This window comes from Moschus berezovskii, chromosome 10 (genome assembly GCF_049115385.1).
Source record: "Moschus berezovskii isolate FMDL1 chromosome 10, NW_MosBer_1.0, whole genome shotgun sequence".
Taxonomy (NCBI): Eukaryota; Metazoa; Chordata; class Mammalia; order Artiodactyla; family Moschidae; genus Moschus; species Moschus berezovskii.
Window position 1 is genome coordinate 84,640,570 of NC_142469.1, and position 19,369 is coordinate 84,659,938.

Below are 19,369 nucleotides of genomic sequence, written 5' to 3' on the forward strand. Positions count from 1 at the left end.
GAGTCAACTCGTCGCATGAGGTGGCCAAAGTATTGGAGTTTCAGCTTCAGCATCAGTCCTTCCAATGAACACCTAGGACTGATCTCCTCCAGAATGGACTGGTTAGATCTCCTTGCAGTCCAAGGGACTCTTAAGAGTCTTCTCCATCACCACAGTTCAAAAGCATCAATTCTTTGGCGATCAGCTTTCTTCATAGTCCAACTCTCACATCCACACGTGACCACGGGAAAAACCATAGCCTTGACTAGATGGACTTTGGTTGGCAAAGTAATGTCTCTGCTTTTTAATATGCTATCTAGGTTGGTCATAACTTTCCTTCCAAGAAGTAAGCGTCTTTTAATTTCCTGGCTGCAATCAGCATCTGCAGTGATTTTGGAGCCCCCAAAAATAAAGTCTGACACTGTTTCTGCTTCATTGACTATGCCAAAGCCTTTGACTGTGTGGATCACAATAGACTGTGGAACATTCTGAAAGAGATGGGAATACCAGACCACCTGACCTGCCTCTTTAGAAACCTGTATGCAGGTCAGGAAGCAACAGTTAGAACAGGACATAGAACAATAGACTAGTTCCAAATAGGAAAAGGAGTACATCAAGGTTGTATATTGTCACCCTGCTTATTTAATTTATATTTAATTATTTAATTTAATTTATATATATTGCATGGTAGTTTTTCCTTTTTTGGATAATCCATGTATACCTGGAAAAAAATTGTGTCCTCTGTGTTTGTTGAGTGAAAAGATTTCCGTATAAACTGTAAATCGTTCATTCACCCTCAAATCTTTTTTATCTTGGTTATTTTTCACAACTGTTTGGTTCTTTTTCATGGTTCTTCTATCTTCTCTCAAGTCTAAAAGCCTCCCTTTCTTGTCTGGCATTGCTGAGTGAAAGTTGCTCAGTCGTGTCTGACTATTTGTGACCCCATGGACTGTACAGTCCATGGAATTCTCCAGGCCAGGATACTGGAGTGGGTAGCCTATCCCTTCTTCAGGGTATCTTCCCAACCCAGGAATTGAACCAGGTTCTCCTGCATTGCAGTCAGATTATTTACCAACTGAGATATCAGGGAAGCTGCTGCTGCTGCTAAGTCGCTTCAGTTGTGTCCGACTCTGTGTGACTCCATAGACGGCAGCCCACCAGGCTCCACCGTCTCTGGGATTCTCCAGGCAAGAACACTGGAGTGGGTTGCCATTTCTTTCTCCAATGCATGAAAGTGAAAAGTGAAAGTGAAGTTGCTCAGTCGTGTCCGACTCTTAGCGACCCCATGGACTGCAGCCTACCAGGCTCCTCTGTTCATGGGCTTTTCCAGGCAAGAGTACTGGAGTAGGGTGCCACTGCCTTCTCTGATCAGGGAAGCTAGGACTTGTAAAAAGAGCCAGAAATTCCTGAAAATTGTTATAGTTCTCCATTCCGTAAGTTTGTCTGGTCCTTCTTCCAGTTCATTAATACAGTGCACTTTTGGCTGTTTATATTTTTCCATTTGGTTGTTTGGTATCAGAGTCCTCTGTTCTTCGTATTTTACATTGTGAGTTCTTATTTTTTGTATACGTTTTCAGAACATGTGACCCCATAAACTGCAGCATTCAGGCATCCCTGTCCTTCACCATTGCCCTGAGTTTCCTCAAATTCACGTCCATTGAGTCAGTGATGCCATCCAATCATTTCATTCTCTGTTGCCCCGTTCTCCTCTTGCCCTGGATCTTTCCTAGTATCAGGGTCTTTTCCAAACAGTCAGCTCTCTGCGTCAGGTGACTAAAGTATTGGAGCTTTAGCTTCAGCATCAGTCCTTCAGTGAATATTCTGAGTTGATTTCCTTTAGGATTGACTGGTTGGATCCCTTATTGTCCAAGGGACTCTCAACAGTCTTTTCCAGCACCACAGTTCTAAAGCATCAAATCATCGGCGCTCAGCATTCTTTATGGTCCAACTCTCACATCCATACATGACTACTGGAAAAACCATAGCTTTGACTAGATGGACCTTTGTCAACAAAGCGTCCTTTGTCTCTCTGCTTTTTACTACACTGTCTAGGTTTGTCATAACTTTTCTTCCAAGGAAAAAGCATCTATTAATTTCATGGCTGCAATCACCATCTGCAGTGATTCTGGAGCCCAAGAAAATAAAGTCTGTCACTCTTTCCATTGTTTCCCCATCTATTGGCCATGGTGTGATGGAGCCAGGGGCCATGATTTTAGTTTTCTGAATATTGAACTTCATGCCAGCTTTTCCGCGCCTCTTTCAGAAAAGTTCATCAAAAGGCTGTTTAATTCTTCTTCACTTTCTGCCACTGGAGTATGTGAAGTTATTGATATTTCTCCCGGCGATCTTGATCCCAGTTTTGCTGCATTCAGCTGGCATTTTGCATGATGTACTCTGCATATAAATTAAATAAGCAGGGTGACAATATATATCCTTTATGTACTCCTTTCCCAATTTTGAACCAGTTGGTTTTTCTATGTCTGGTTCTAACTGTTGCTTCTTGATCTGCATACAGGATTCTTGGGAGGCAAGTAAGGTGGTCTGATATTCCCATCTCTTTAAGAATTTTCCACAGTTTGTTGTGTTCTACACAGTCAAAGGCTTTAGCATTGTCAATGAAGCAAAAGTAGATTTTTTTTTTTAAAATTCCCTTGCTTTTCCTATGATCCAGTGGATGTTGACAATTTGACTTCTGCTCTCTCTGCCTTTTCTAAATCCAGCTTGTACATCTGGAAGTTCTTGGTTCATGAATTGTTGAAGCCTAGCTTGAAGGATTTTGAGCATAATCTTGCTAGCATGTGAAATGAGCGCAGTTGTACGATAATTTGAACATTCTTTGGCATTGCCTTTCTTTGGGATTGGAAGGCAATCTGACCTTTTCCAGTCCACTGAGTTTTCCAAATTTGCTGGCATATTGAGTGTAGCGCTTTAACAGTTAAGTAGCTCAGCTGGAATTCTGTCACCTACGCTAGCTTTGTTCATAGTAATGCTTCCTAAGGCCCACTTCACTTCACACTCCAGGATGTCTGATTCTAGGAGAGTGACCTCACCATTGTGGTTATCTGGGTCATTAAGACCTTTTTTGTACAATTCTTCTACGTATTCTTGTCACCTCTTGTTAATCTCTTCCACTTTTATTAGATCTTTGCCATTTCTGTCTTTTATTGTGCCCATCTTTGCATAAAATATTCCTTTGGTATCTCCAATTTTCTTGAAGACCTCTCTAGAGTTTATCCTACTGGTATTTTAGAATTAAATTTGATGAATAAATGGTCTTGTCCACATAATTCTTACTCTCTGAAATCAAATTAATAATCACAGAGTGGTAAAGGGGAATTTAAAGAGACTCACATCAATATTTTATTTTATAAGTAGAAAAGCTGAAGACCAGAGAAGTTAACTTTTCTAAAATTCTATCAATACAATTGAAGTGGAAGTGTTAGATGGTTAATTGTGTCCAACTGTTTGCAACCTCATGGACTGTAGCCTGCCAGGCTCCTCTATCCATGGAGTTCTCCAGGCAAGAATACTGGAGTGGGTTACCATTACCTTTTCCGAGGGTTCTTCCTGACCCAGGGATCCAACACATGTTTCCTGCATTGTAGGCAGATTCTTTACCATCTGAGCCACCTAGCTAGTCTAGCTACTTTGTCTAATTAGGTTAATCTGATCTTTTAGCACTTTTCTTAACTTGAAGTTGAGGATAAAAATGTTTTCACAGACTTAATGATAAGTTATGATAATATTTATAAAGATTTATTTTAAGCAATAAAGTGTTTTACAAGTGTAAGAAATGTTATTATAGTTTGGTCCTGCAAGGTTCATGACAGAATTCTTCTGAATGCCTGATGCATATATTGACTATTACTGTTATTAAGATGTATCAGACACACAGTGTTCCCTGTTTTAAGAAATGATTAAATATCCTAGCTCTCTCAGAACTTCTGGTTTAGTAGAGAAGGCACATATGTAAAAGAAAATCCCAACAGAGGGAGGGTTTGAAAGAAACCCAACTTTCATCTCTGTTCTAAGAGATGAAAGTGACAAGTCAGAGGTTTTCCAGTGAGGGAGTGTCCCCTTTCCCAAGGGGTCAAAGGAGGCTTCCCAGAGGACAGATCATACCCTCTGACACCTCTGAGTCATCTACATCCGTTGCTTGAAATGACCATCTCTCCTTTGTTCTCTGGTAAACATCCACAGGAAATTGTATGTCTTTTAGTGTTTCTACCGAATGTTGTGGGAGTGGAGTGTGGAAGAAAATGAAGTTTCAGAGTTAAGCTGTGTTTGGTTTCTGGAGAGCCTATGGATCCCATATCTTGCAGAAAGTGGGGACCCATTAGAAGAAAGTATTTATGTGCAGTAGTAGTGACACTGCATATAAATTAAATAAGCAGGGTAACAATTTATATCCTTTATGTACTCCTTTCCCAATTTTGAACTAGTTGGTTTTTCTATGTCTGGTTCTAACTATTGCTTCTTGATCTGCATACAGGATTCTCGGGAGGCAAGTAAGGTGGTCTGATATTCCCATCTCTTTAAGAATTTTCCACAGTTTGTTGTGTTCTACACAGTCAAAGGCTTTAGCATTGTCAATGAAGCAAAAGTAGATTTTTTAAAAAATTCCCTTGCTTTTCCTATGATCCAGTGGATGTAGTTATATTGAAACGTCATTGGTATATTGACTATGTACATTTTTTCATTAGATATTGACAAGAAAACATTTGTGGATTTTTAGGCTTAGGGTTATCATTTCTGTTTGTTCATGGTTGCTCCTCATCTATTCACTATTATTTTGCTAGGGAAGCCATGATTGCAGTGAGATGTCAAGAATCCAGGGAGGGGAGAAGTGGGGACAGAGACAGATTTAGGGAAATTGTTTATGTTCTCTCGATTTGTCAAACTTTCCACTGTCTTCCAGAAGTTTTCTTTTATATCTTGTTCATTCTCTTTTCTCTCTTTCCTTCCCCCATCTTTCTCTTTTCCTCACCTTTTTCTTTTTCTGCTCCACATTATTTATTTCCTTCCCTTCTTCTTTCCCTCCCTCTTTCCCTCCTTTTTTCTTTCTTTCCTTCCGTCAACACCAAGCATGATTCTGTATTTTTGTTCTAATCTGGTAGGTGTTTGGGATGAAGATGGGTTTATGGAAGCATACACTTTATATTCATTGTACACTGGTAAACCCCGAACTGTCTGTGGGCTCATTCAAGTCTGGGACAGAGTCAAAATTCAAAGTGCCTTGATTGAATTTTTTTTAAAAAATTTTGTATTTCAGTCACTTATATCTAATTTATTCAATGGGAAGAGAATTTTCAAACAAAATAATTTTCAACCCCAATGTTGTTTTCTTCAATTGCGAAACTAAAGAAAGTCCTTATGCAGTAAAACGTTGAAAAGCCAAAGTATCTTCATGTTTGTTCAAAATTGCTTGCATTTGCATTATATTATCAAGCACCCACCCAGAATGGCAACCCTCAATTTATTACTCCAAGTGCTTCTGTAGTTACAGACAAGTGGTAGCCAGTGACTTGACCACTGTTATGAATTTGTATTACATTTTATATTACTTTCTATCCTGTATTGTTCCAAAATTGTATTCAGTTCAGTTCAGTTCAGTCGCTCAGTCATGTCCGACTCTCCGCGACCCCATGAATCACAGCATGCCAGGCCTCCCTGTCCATCACCAACTCCCGGAGTTCACTCAAACTCATGTCCACAGAATCGGTGATGCCATCCAGCCATCTCATTCTCTGTCGTCCCCTTCTCCTCCCACCCCCAACCTTTCCCGCATCAGAGTCTTTTCCAGTGAGTCAACTCGTCGCATGAGGTGGCCAAAGTATTGCAGTTTCAGCTTTAGCATCAGTCCCTCCAATGAACACCCAGGAATGATCTCCTTTAGAATGGACTGGTTGGATCTCCTTGCAGTATAAGGGACTCAAGAGTCTTCTCCAACACCACAGCCCTTTATTTCTAATTTCACTTTGTCTTTTCTCTTTGAAGTAGTTATATTTGTCTTATAACATCAAATGGGTAAACATTTTCTGTTGCTTCAAAATAATATGAAATTACAATATCATACAGTTTAAAATTGGGAATAAATGTGCTGATCACGTTCAGTTTTCTTACTTTGCTGACTTTAAGGCTATTCAATTTTCTTTTTTAAAGTTGAGCAAGTCCAACTGTGTGGGTTTGTGTGTGCATCTGTGTGTAACTGTGTACGTGCATGTGAGAGTGTGTGTGCGGGTGTATACAGGGAATCTCGTAGTGATTTATAGATTTCAAATGATTCTTCCAACTTGGCAGTAGGCACAACTAGAATTTCAATTCAGATCTCATGAGTCCTCATATATTGATCTTTCCTCTCTACTATTCTTCCATTGATATAATTAATATACCCAATCAGATTGATTATATTCTTTGCAGCCAAAGATGGAGAAGCTCTATACAGTTAGCAAAAACAAGACCGAGAGCTGACTGTGGCAATACCAGAAACTCCTTATTGCCAAATTCAGACGTAAATTGAAGAAAGTGGGGAAAACCACTGGACCATTCAGGTATGAACTAAATCAAATCCCCTATGATTATACAGTGGGAGTGAGAAATAGATTTAAGGCACTAGATCTGATAGACAGAGTGCCTGATGAACTATGGATGGAGGTTCATGACACTGTACAGGAGAAAGGAATCAAGACCATCCCCAAGAAAAAGAAATACAAAAAAGGAAAATGGCTGTCTGAGGAGGCCTTACAAATAGTTGTGAAAAGAAGAGAAGCGAAAAGCAAAGGAGAAAAGGAAAGATATGCCGATTTGAATGCAGAGTTCCAAAGAATAGCAAGGAGAGATAAGAAAGCCTTCCTCAGTGATCAGTGCAAAGAAATAGAGGAAAAAAAATAGAATGGGAAAGACTAGATATTTCTTCAAGAAAATTAGAGATAACAAGGGAACACTTCATGCAAATAACTTTCCTTCCAAGAAGCAATCACTTCATGGCAAATAGATGGGGAAACAATGGAAAGTGAGAGACTTTGTTTTTTGGGCTCCAAAATAACTGCAGATGGTGACTGCAGCCATGAAATTAAAAGACGCTTACTCCTTGGAAGGAAAGTTATGACCAACCTAGACAGCATATTAAAAAGCAGAGATATTACTTTGCCTACAAAGGTCTGTCTAGTCAAGGCTACGGTTTTTCCAGTAGTCATGTATGGATGTGAGAGTTGGACTATAAAGAAAGCTGAGCACTGAAGAATTGATGCTTTTGAACTGTGGTTTTTGAGAAGACTCTTGAGAGTCTCTTGGACTGCAAGGAGATCCAACCAGTCCATCCTAAAGGAGATCAGTCCTGGGTGATCATTGGAAGGACTGATGTTGAAGCTGAAACTCCAATATTTTGGCCACCTCATGCGAAGAGCTGCCTCATTTAAAAGACCCTGTTGCTGGGAAATATTGATGGCAGATGGAGAAGGGGACAACAGAGGATGAGATGGTTGGATGGCATCACTGACTCAATGGACGTGAGTTTGGGTAGACCCTGGGAGTTGGTGATGGACAGGGAGGCCTGGCGTACTGCGGTTCATGGGGTTGCAAATAGTCGGACATGACTGAGCGAATGAACTGAACTGAACTGAACCGATAAATTTCTTTGATCTCTGAAGGTTAAGTAAAATAATTTCCGATGTGAATCTCATCCGCCATAAAGTTGTGAATGCTCAGATCACGGCAGGTGGATACAGCACTAAAAATTTTTTGTTACTTGTTGGGTATTTTTTGTCTGTTTGGGCATCTAGGTATAAATAATGATGTTTACAGTAATATAACTTATTACAAGTTTTGAAGCAAAATTACAGAATGTTCTAGCAGGTCAAAATAATTTTGGATTACTTTTAGGGTTGATTTGTTCACCCCACTTTCCCCCTGAGTTAACTATGATAGTGAAGCTCATTATTTTTAGACCATAAAATGATGGAAATGAAAGCACTAGAGACTGTTCATTTATTTCACTCCCTTGAACTATTATACGGCAAAACTTTTCCACGTAGGTGGATATGCACCCTGTTTTTGAGAAAATGCCCTGATCCTGTAGAATGAAGTGGATAGATATTTAGCTAAGCTCTGACAAAGATTAGTAAAAAATGGTTTCTGAATTTTCACAAAGAGTTTAAAATCTGAAGAAGTCATATGATCAATACTTACTTGATTATTACAGGCAGATTATAATAATGGTCATAAAATACATGTAAAAGGATATATTCTGGGAAACCAGAATAAGACAGGCATTTGTAGCTTTTAAGCACATCAGTGACGGCTTCCTGGTGGAGGCATTAGGATGAACACTGAAGGATGTATAGGAGTTCAAGAAGGATGGGTGGTGGAAAGGACTGGAGCAAAGGTTTTCAGTCTTGGAGGGTGTGACCCAAACTGGGAGGAGCACGGGTCACAGGTAAGGAGGTTCTGAGAGGTAAACCTGCTTAGTTAGCAGAGAGAGAATGGAGACAACCTTATGGCAGAGAGAATTCATAGATGATTCTACAGGATGATTCTGGGTGATTAGTGTATGCCTGGAGCCAGGAGGAATCAGAGGAGAACAGTGCTTTAGATAGATTAGTCTGGTGAATTGTGTAACAGAGATTGAAAGGAGAATGTGACTAGAAGCAGCAGGGGGAGGCAGACAGGGACATGTGACAAGAGTGGCAGCAGAAAGGAGATTTGGAGGGGAGTGGTTGATGGCAAGAGATTTCCTGGACTGATTTGATAAGGGGGGCAAAGGAGAGAGAGTAAACAAAACAAAGAAAAGAAAAGCAAGGACCCCTTTCCCCCTCAGTGTTTCTGTCTGGTTGGCTGGTGGCAAGGTATCTCTACAAACACAGAGACATCTGAGGAGAATCTTTTGGGGTAGGAGTGAGGGTTGTGGATGGCAAATAAAAGATCACTTTGCATCTAAATGAAATGCCTCCTATGTCAGCTTAAAATACTGGACAAATAAAACATGTAACACCTGACCTTTTGTTTTTCCTGGGGCCTCTATGATTTTTGTGCCACCTTTTGGTTACAGTCTATATGTTATGAGCACATCTTCACTGAAGAAGAACCAGGCCCAGCTTGTAGTTTGAACAATCTTCTAATGTTTCTGAGCTGGAAAACAACCTCAACAGTAACAGTAGCAGTACCCTCAACAGAGATCACAAAACCAAACCCAGAAAATTGAGCTGGAGCCTGGAGTGTGCAACCATGTTTGGTCAGCATCCCATGAAACACTTCTCATTATAGTGCTTCCCGCTTGGTGGCTCTGAGCCCAACTTGAGGCTTCAAGGGTCAGCCTGCTGGAGGTGCCGCCCGCGCCATTGTGTGCACTGCCCTGGGATCAAAGCATTCTTTCTCCTTCCTCATCTACCTCTTCTCTCTACCGCTTGTCTGCCTTCTCCTGCAGGGGGTCAGGCTGGCCACATTTGCACGTCCCAGTGCCTGGCCCTTTTATACAAAGTTTTCTTTGTTAATCAGGAGAAGTAAATGCAAATCCTCTCTACGTACAATGAACTGCTTTCAGAAGAAGGTGTGACAGTGATATAATGACCTGCTGAATTTTCAGACAAGGAAGATCAAAATATCTTGGTTTTATTTTTCAGAGATTAGTACTTGAGAGATCTGTGTGTGTGTGTGTGTGTGTATTTGTGTGTTTATATGTGAATGTGCATCTTTGTGTCCACATTCTTTGTCTGGAAAACAATATGACCATGCAATAGAGCAGTAGAGTCCTTGAATTCTCTCCTTTTCCACATCCCTATCTGAATCATCCTTAATATTTGAGTGTCAGTGCAAAAAGTCTTTGTGGTTGAAACCACAGGCTTGTCTGTGTGCCTTCTGGGGGTTAGTGAACTTTCATATCTAACCTTAGAGTGTCTCTCTCGCAGTCCCCGGGTAGGGTCAAGAGGGGTATGTGGGCTACCTTCTGGTCGTTAGTTGTGAAGCTGGATTGAACTCAGACATAAGCACTGCCCTCCATCATGTTTCTCTGCAAGACACTAATAAAAACACAGCGACAGTTCATTCTGTTTTTCACTTTTACTTGTCACTGCTTCTTACACCAATCAAGCAAACAGTTGGTCATCACTTAATTGAAGTACGGGTAAATTATAGGCAGTCTTTTGAGCAATCCAGCTATCTTTAGGTATGGCTTACCCTTGAAGACTTTCTTGGACGACATCCTCAGTAGTTGTTAAACATTTCAGAGAAAAGATAGAAAGCGAAGAGGGCTGTGTCACGTTTTATTTGATTTCTCCTTCTTTTGTTAGCATGGTAGAATCAAGAAGATGGTGGCATTATTTGACCTCCTTTCCATGGGAATAGTGACTATAATGGGTTTAATTAACTATGTGGTATTGACGTAATTAGTTATCCTGGTGATTATACTTCTTTAATAAAAGCACTTCATTTGAGATGCATTGGTGTCTGCAGTGGCCAAGCCCTACCCCCCGATACTTCATAACTGTCCAGACATTGGCACCGTGTACATATTTTACCAGCAGCTCTTGAGAGAGGTTATCTTGCATGGCTTAAGGTAATTGGGAACTAATGATTTTGCCCCCTGGTTTCGGACTCCGTTGCTTGGAGAGCAGAGAAACTGTGGGGGGAGGGGTAGCAGCTCATTTTGTGTAAACTGAAAAGGAGGGGGAAGGGCTGTGTTTTGGAAACCATATGCTCTTAGGAACTGTTTCTCTTTAAGCTTGCAATCAGAAAGACAGTAACACCAGAGGGAATTGGGGGTGTTTAATCTATGAGTGGACTGTATAAATACATTGAAATAAATGTACACAGTGTACAGAGACATATATTCATGTTAACAGGAATCTTGGCTATGCACATATCTATTAACAAACACACAGTCCGTTTTGGTATTAAAAGTAGATCACTGCTTAGATTCGGTCAGCAGGTAACTGACAAGGTCCCTTTCACACGGCAGAGTGCACAATGAAGTCGCACTGTATGGAAAAAAATAGGTCAAATGTAAAAGAAGCATATAATGCAAAAATTTCCATATGAACATGTCAATAATAATATCCCAAGGAACGCCAAAAAGAAGAGAACAAAAGCAGAAAGATTATCTAGCTGTGCCTGGACCCATCCACAATAAAACATCGTGCCTGAACCCCCTTAGTCTCCTCACTATTCAAAGTTGGGTGCTGAAGGGGGAGGGGGAAGTGTGGGGGTGGGGAAGGGAGTGGTGTGTACACAGAGAGGAGGTTGAGAAACCGAGCTGAAATAGGCTCTGCTGAGAAATAATAGGTCTTGAACACAGTCTCTTTTTGCAGCAAGAAGTGCTATTTCTTTTCCAGTCTGTTTTATTTGACTCTTTTTTCAGAGCTGTGCTTCCCCTGTCACCTCTTCCTGCGGCTCTTTATCCTGCAGCGCTGTGCCGCCTCCCCTCCGCAGCTGCCGGTCTAGAGACACACAGGGAAATCACGGCAGGCATCCGACTGCTTCATGCGGCATAGGAAGGAACACTGTGGGTCATCCTCACAGCCAAACCCATAAACAAGCACCGTCGCAAAACCAAACAAACGGAAGAGCAGGGCCTCATTGGAGGTACCTGCCAGTGAGACTTGTTCTTCTGCCATGAGGGAAGCTCCGGCAAAAGACTCCATCCCTCATTAAATCAATAAAATCAAGTGTCCTTTATTTTAAGCCTCTGCTCTATAATCCAGTAGCGAGGAGAGGGGCCCAGGCTTTTCATCTCATTGTTTCAAAACAGATCGTTTGGTTGGAATTGACAAAAGGTTCATGCCTTTACCTTTGTGGAAATGTCAGTAAAAGGCAGGTGCTGGGCATTCGGACTCTTTTGCTCAGTAGAAGAAAAAAGAGGAGCGAGAGCGAGTGTGTGTGTGGGGGGAGGGGGGATCTGTGACAGGCTAACTACATGTACTGAAGCTTTCTAAGGCATTTTGTTTAGCTTGATATTGTGCAGCAGTGAGGAGAGAGGTGGAATCTATTGTGTGCCAGCTGCATGAATCACCGGATTGAAGTCTAACAGCCTCAGATCCTCTTTTATACAGTAAAGGGGAGATTAAAGCAGGGAGCTCATATGTCACGAAATAGAGGTACAATGCAGTTCTGGCTTGCTTGGAGCACTCAGCCGGCATTTGATCCAAATTTAGCCAAAGGGAGCGAACAAACCGTGTGCTGCTATCAGCCAGGGAGGTGACAAATGTTGGGCTGTAATATCCAAAATTCCTTTTCTGTTTCCAAAATGTCATCTCTCCTTTGTCAGCTTCATTATGATTGAATCTATGTATAGTCACAGACCAACTGGAAACAAACAAAAACACCCAACCCCTAGTTAAATTATTCTACACCCGCCACTTCCAAAGCTGTGTAATTGATGTGGAGCACAGGAAAGGTTTTTTGTCAGTTTGTTTTTTGTTTTTTTATTTTTCATCTAGGACTGACAACCTCAGTTATTTAACAGTTATTTGGTGAATGCTATAGTATACTCTAGGAGTTGAAAGGGATACACACGGAATCTAAAACATACCTTTCTACTCTAAAAACTTGCAGTGTGGTTACGGAAATAGGATAGGCAGACTGACAGACAGACATGCACACACACACACTCTTAGGAACAAAGGCAATGGAACATTTTGTTTTACTAAATATTGGAGCATAAACAAATCATACTATAGGAATTCAGAAAGAAATGACTTTTGAGCGGAAATTTCTTTTGAAAACAGTTGAGAAAGGGAACAGTTAGTTCTGTTTGGAGTCCTAGTCCTTTTGAATGACCAATCTGTGCTACAAATTGTCATATATTGAGTGTGTGTGTCGATGTATTATTATCATCCCCATTTAATAGACCAGAAAAGTGAAGTCCAGAGAGATGAGTAGCTTGCCCAGAGTCACACAGTTGATAAGAGGTGAGCAGGAATCTAAACTATTCACTCTTCACATCCCCAGCCTGCATGGTGAAAGAATGGAAGCTAGATGCTCTGAAGGAGCATTCAGCCTGGCATCTCACTTCTCCCCTTTTGCTAAGTGAACCTCCATCTGTCCTCACTGAAACTTCCAGGCCTTTATCTGTTTCTGTTTCAACTGAATCATCAGCCCCTTTCTCTGTATTTAGATTTCTTTCCTGGACAGACTTTATGATCACATCAGTGATAAAACTTTTTTTTTCTAGAAGAGATTGTACTGGTGGTTTGTTTAAGGTCAAATAGGTCATTAGTTGTAGATGTGAACTACAATTTGTCTTTCGAAGAATGGCCAGTGTTCTTTCTGGCATTGCCCATTGCCTTTCTTACCTGCATGCTGATCTTCAAGATTGACTTCTGTGACCTACCAAACTTCTGCTGTGTTCACCATACCTATCACACCCCTGCTATTTGCTTTTCCTATTGCTTTATAGAGGAAGCCTCAGGAAGATGGAGACCCATGCAGCTTCGGCCATCTGCAATGTCAGGGACTCCAATTACAACGGAGCAGTCACATCTGCTCACTGACAATACTAGTCATCTCTTTTTGAGATGCCCAGGAGCCATTCCAGACACTCTCTCTTTTCAAGTCCTCGATGCAACTGGTAAATGATCTCCTCTTACATCTCAGTGAGAACATGGGCATCATCTGACATCAGATACCTTGTTTTCACCTCAGTACTCATTTCTGGCACCCTGCCCCCATACTCCCAAAGGCCCTGTCCCATGCCAGAAGAGCTGCCCCATGCTGGCTTTCCTATGCCACATGGTAGGGTCGCTGGGGGCTAGTTTTAGGGCTTGTGTCCTTTTTAGCCCTCAGGTTTCTCCCATCCATCTCAGAAGTCCCAGGTCTATATGCTACCACTACCTACTACAATCCATATCTGAGCTCAGAGAAGCCCCTATAAACATGGATCTGTAAATTCTTTTAGGCTCAATATGCTTTTTCTCCATTCTTGGGATTTTATTTACAAATTCAGTTCAGTTCAGTTCACTTCAGTCACTCAGTCGTGTCCAACTCTTTGCGACCCCATGGACGGCAGCACTCAGGTCTCCCTGTTCATCAACTCCTGGAGTTTGTGTCAAATCAAACTCATGTCCATTGAGTCAGTGATGCCATTCAACCATCTCATTCTCTGTTGTCACCTTCTCCTCCCACCTTCAACCTTTCAGTACATCAGGGTCTTTACAAATGAGTCAGTTCTTCGCATCATGTGGCCAAAGTATTGGAATTTCAGCTTCAGCATCAGTCCTTCCAATGAATATTCAGGACTGATTTCCTTTAGGATGGACTGGTTGCATCTCCTTGCAGTCCAAGAGACTCTCAAAGGTCTTCTCCAACACCACAGTTAAAAGCATCAATTCTTCGGCATTCAGCTTTCTTTATAGTCCAACTCTCCTATCCATACATGACCACTGGAAAAAACATAGCTTTGACTATATGTACCTTTGTTGGAAGAGTAATGTCTCTGCTTTTAAAAATGCTGTCTAGGTTGGTCGTAGCTTTCCTTCCAAGGAGCAAGCATCTTTAATTTCATGGCTACAGTCATCATCTGCAGTGATTTTGGAGCCCCCCAAAATAAAATCATCCACTGTTTCCAATGTTTCCCCATCTATTTGGCATGAAGTGATGGGACTGGATGCCATGATCTTAGTTTTCTGAATGTTGAGTTTTAAGCCAATTTTTTCACTCTCCTCTTTCACTTTCATCAAGAGGCTCTATAGTCCTTCTTCACTTTCTGCGATAAAGGTGGTGTCATCTGCATATCTGAAGTTATTGATATTTCTCCCAGCAATCTTGATTCCAGCTTGTGCTTCTGCCAGCCCAGTGTTTCTCATGATGTACTCTGCATATAATAAGCAGGGTGACAATACACAGCCTTGACATACTCCTTTCCCTATTTGGAACCAATCTGTTGTTCCATGTCCAGTCTAACTGTTGTTTCCTGACCTGTATACAGGTTTCTCAAGAGTCAGGTCAGGTGGTCTGGTATTCCCATCTCTTTAAGAATTTTTCAGTTTTTTGTGATTCACATATTCAAAGGCTTCGGTATAGTCAATAAAACAGAAGTAGATGTTTTTTTGGACCTGTCTTGCTTTTTCGATGGTCTAACAGATGTTGGCAATTTGATCTCTGGTTCTTCTGCCTTTTCTAAATCCACTTGAACATCTGGAAGTTCATGGTTCACATACTGTTGAAGCCTGGCTTGGAGAATTTTGAGCATTACTTTGCTAGCATGTGAGATGAGTGCAATTGTGCGGTACTTTAAGCATTCTTTGGCATTGCCTTTCTTTGGGATTGTAATGAAGACTGACCTTTTCCAGTCCTGTGGCCACTGCTGAGTTTTCCAAATTTGCTGGCATATTGAGTGCAGCACTTTCACAGCATCATCTTTTAGGATTTGAAATAGCCCAACTGGAATTCCATTACTGCCACTAGCTTTGTTTTCAGTGATGCTTCCTAAGACCCACTTGACTTCACATTCCAGGATGTCTGGCTCTAGATGATCAATTACACCATCATGATTAACTGGGTCGTGAAGATCTTTTTTGTACAGTTCTTCCATGTATTCTTGCTACCTCTTCTTAATATTTTCTGCTTTTGTTAGGTCCACACCATTTCTGTCTTTTAATGAGCTCATCTTTGCATGAAATGTTCCCTTGGTATTTATCTCTAATTTTCTTGAAGAGATCTCTAGTCTCTCCCATTCTATTTTTTCCCTCTATTTCTTTGCACTGATCACTGAGGAAGGCTTTCTTATCTCTCCTTGCTATTCTCTGGAACTCTGCATTCAAATGGGTATATCTTTCCTTTTCTCCTTTGCCTTTCACTTTTCTTCTTTTCTGAGCTATTTGTAAGGTCTCCTCAGACAACCATTCTGCCTTTTTGAATTTCTTTTTCTTGGGGATGGTTTTGATCACCCTCCTATACGTGAACCTCCATCCATAGTTCTTCAGACACTCTATCAGACCAATTACAAATTAGGAGAGAATCCACATGCCAAAGAGAACCATTTATAATTGTGGAATATCAGGCCCCATTGTACATGACTAAGGAGTTTTGGAAGCAACAGTCCTCAAATCACATCTTCTAAGGTAGTGGTCCATCTTCTATGTCTAAATGGATCACCTGCTCTGCTCATCACCTCAGCACTCAATTTTCAATGTGAAGAGTATCTCCCATTCTTGTTAGCTTAGGACAAAGCTTGTTCTCATGATTTATTCATGTCCATTGTGTTGGTGATGCAATTCACCCATCTCATCCTCTGTTGCCCCTTTTTCCTCATCAATCTTTCCCAGCATCAGGGTCTTTTCCAATTAGTCAGCTCTTTGCATCAGGTGGCCAAAGTATTGGAGGTTCAGCTTCAACATCAGTCCTTTTAATGAATATTCTGGGTTGATTTCCTTTAGGATTTTTGGTAGGTAGGTGGGGTGAAATCTAGAGCAACCTTTAGTCTAATACCAATATTCTAATAATCTAAGGCCACTTTTCATTGTTTAGTTGCTAAGTCGTGTCAGACTCTTTGCAACCACATGGTCTGTACCCTGCCAGGCTCCTCTGTTCATGGGATTTCCTAGGCAAGAATACTGTAGTGGGTTGTCATTTCCTTCTCCAGGGCATCTTCCCAACCCAGGGATTAAACCTGCATCTCCTGCATTGGCAGGTGATTGTTTACTAGCTAGCCAACAGGAATTATCAATCTAAGACCACTACTAAATTCCATAATCTCTACCCAGGGCTCCATGCTTTTCTACATTGGCTGGTGGAAACATGAACCAGTCCCAGTTTTATCTGATCTCTGGGAGACGTTTAGACTGCTGATTTCCAGCAGATTTTTCTCCAGCCCTTTGTTTTGTTTCTCTCCTTTATTTATAGACCAGGACTGACACAGCTACTCAGTGGGCTCTCTCTGCAGTCCCCGGAGTGGTCTCTCTGTGTCCTTCCTATCTGATATTCTGTGCTAGAGGTTCTAGTGCATTTGGCCTTCCTGAAGACAGAAATGTGGGGGCAATTGTAGGGCTCACTGCTTTTATTTCATTTCAGGGATCATAGTCATAAAATGGGTGCTGCTGAGTTTTTAAAAATTCTTGTTTCATATTTTTTCATTGTTTCCGTTAGGAGTGTAAATCTGGTCCCTATTAGTCCATCATGGTCAGAAGCAAAATTCCCCAAGAGTTTTTATGGCATCCAGATACAATATTTACCTTTATGAGGCTATCTTGCAAAGTTGGAGCTCAGTTGGTTACCTTTTTCTTAGGATGCACGAAAGACACTATTATATTTTTACCAGATATTCGCTCTTCATTTTGAAGTTATTTTGAATACTTAGAATTTTTCACTGCTAATATGTCATTTAAGTCCAACAGATTCTTTAAAAAATTCTATTCTGTCTTGTTCTCTCTATATCCACTGCCACTGCTGTATTCAAGATCTTTGTTATCTCATGTCTTCAATGTAAAAGTATTTTGTGACTGACCCCTACACTCTATTTTCTCCCACACTAATACAGTTTGCATAAAAATATCATTCATTGCTTTGATATACTTGCAAAATAGTGTAAATGCTTATTTGGCATTAAATAATTCATCTCTAGCCAGCTTTTCATAGCTTATCTTCCAACACCTAGCTTTATCTTCCACTTCCAACAAAACCCTGAGGATATTCTAGTACGTGGCTGCTCCTCAGTGCTTTGTGAACGTATCATGCTAATTCAGGCCTCCATGCCTTTGCTCATGATATTCTTTGTGCTTAGAATTCCCACTTTCATTTTCTTTATGTCTCTCATTCTTGTAAGATCTAGTTTAATTATTACTTAAGATAGCACAATTCTAACATGGATCTTCCTCTAAGCTCTAAACTATTTTTTTTTCCTAAACCTATTGGCATTTAATCACATTATGTTACAAAGTATTAGTTGATGAGTTTGGTCTCCCAGACATTCCCACTCAAAATACTTAACCAGTCACACAGATGCTGTGGTGGTGTATATGGTGAGAGGCCAAGCTTACCTTTGGGCTTCCTGCCTTGAATTGACCCCACAACTATTTTATGCTGTGTTACCTTTCCCTCTCCTACATTTGTTTTTTTTTTAATTGGAATATAGTTGATTTACAATGTTGTGTTAGTTTCAGGTGTACAGCAAAATGAATCATGTATAATCAGATATGTGTATATATATCTACTCTTTTTTAGAATCTTTTCCCACCTAGGCCATTACAGAGTATTGAGTAGAGTTTCCTGTTTATAGAGCAGGTCCCTATTAGTTATCTATTTTATATATAGTAGTGTGTATCTGTCAGTCCCAATCTCCCAATTTATCCCTCCCCTGCTTATCCTCTGACTCCTCCTACATTTTTTCATCAGACTATTTGTTAAGGAGTGAAGTGCCAAATTGAGAAAGGGAAGAAAGAAGCAGAGAAAAAGAGAAAGAGAAATTTCACTTATTTGCAGCAAGAAAATAGTGAGACGGTTTCATAGATAGATGATAGACACATCTGGTAAAGCACTGAGCATATAATTCCAGAGTCCCAGACCTTTCTTAGGCAATTGCATCTACCAAGATGTATACATCTACCAAGAAGCCTGTTGTTGAGCACTTTCTCTTTGGAAGAAGTGTCGATATAGTAACTATGAATGCAAGTGTGCCCAGGAACTTCTTTAGGCTCAAATCTCTTCCCTGTGGCTTATGAGATGTATAGCTGTAGGCACTTTGTTCCCTGTTTTTTGACTTCTTCATGTGTAAGACAGGGTTGATATTAATCCCTACTTCACAAAATTGTGGTGAAGTTTAAATGAGCTCATCTCTGTGACAAGTAGGCTGATGGGAGGAAAGTTATGTTTTGCTGACATTTTCAATCCATTGTTATTTGAAAAAATTTAAAAAAATTATTGATACTGTTAGAATTTGGTTATTTTGGTTTGGAATGAGATCTAATTCTGGCCACCATTCGAAAGTTTTTGACTTTTGAAAACAACATTTGGATAAGGCATCAGAAATTCACTGTAAATAAAGCTAGTTTATATAATTAGTCAAGTGTTTGACTCATCTTTGTCCATCTATTCTTTTTCTTTCTCATATATTCTCCTCCAGCTTCTCTTGGACTGATCTTATCACTTGTCCAGTCCCACAAATCTCAGAATTTCAGATTTATATAGAATTTCAGATATATATGGGAGGAAAGAGAAAGAGATTGTTTTGAATCTCATTCAATGAAATACAGACAGCTGATTTGAAAAAAGTTTAATCAAACTAGTCATTCAGGCATGTAGCAAAATTCCCCTGTAATCTGTTCTTGATTCTTCTCTTTTTGCTTTTAAGCACATTCAAGCGAACAGGTTTGTGCCGATATAATAATACATAGTTGACTCTGCAATCACCTATGGCATCTTACAACTGGCTTCTGCCTATCTCATATGTATCATTATTTCCTATCAT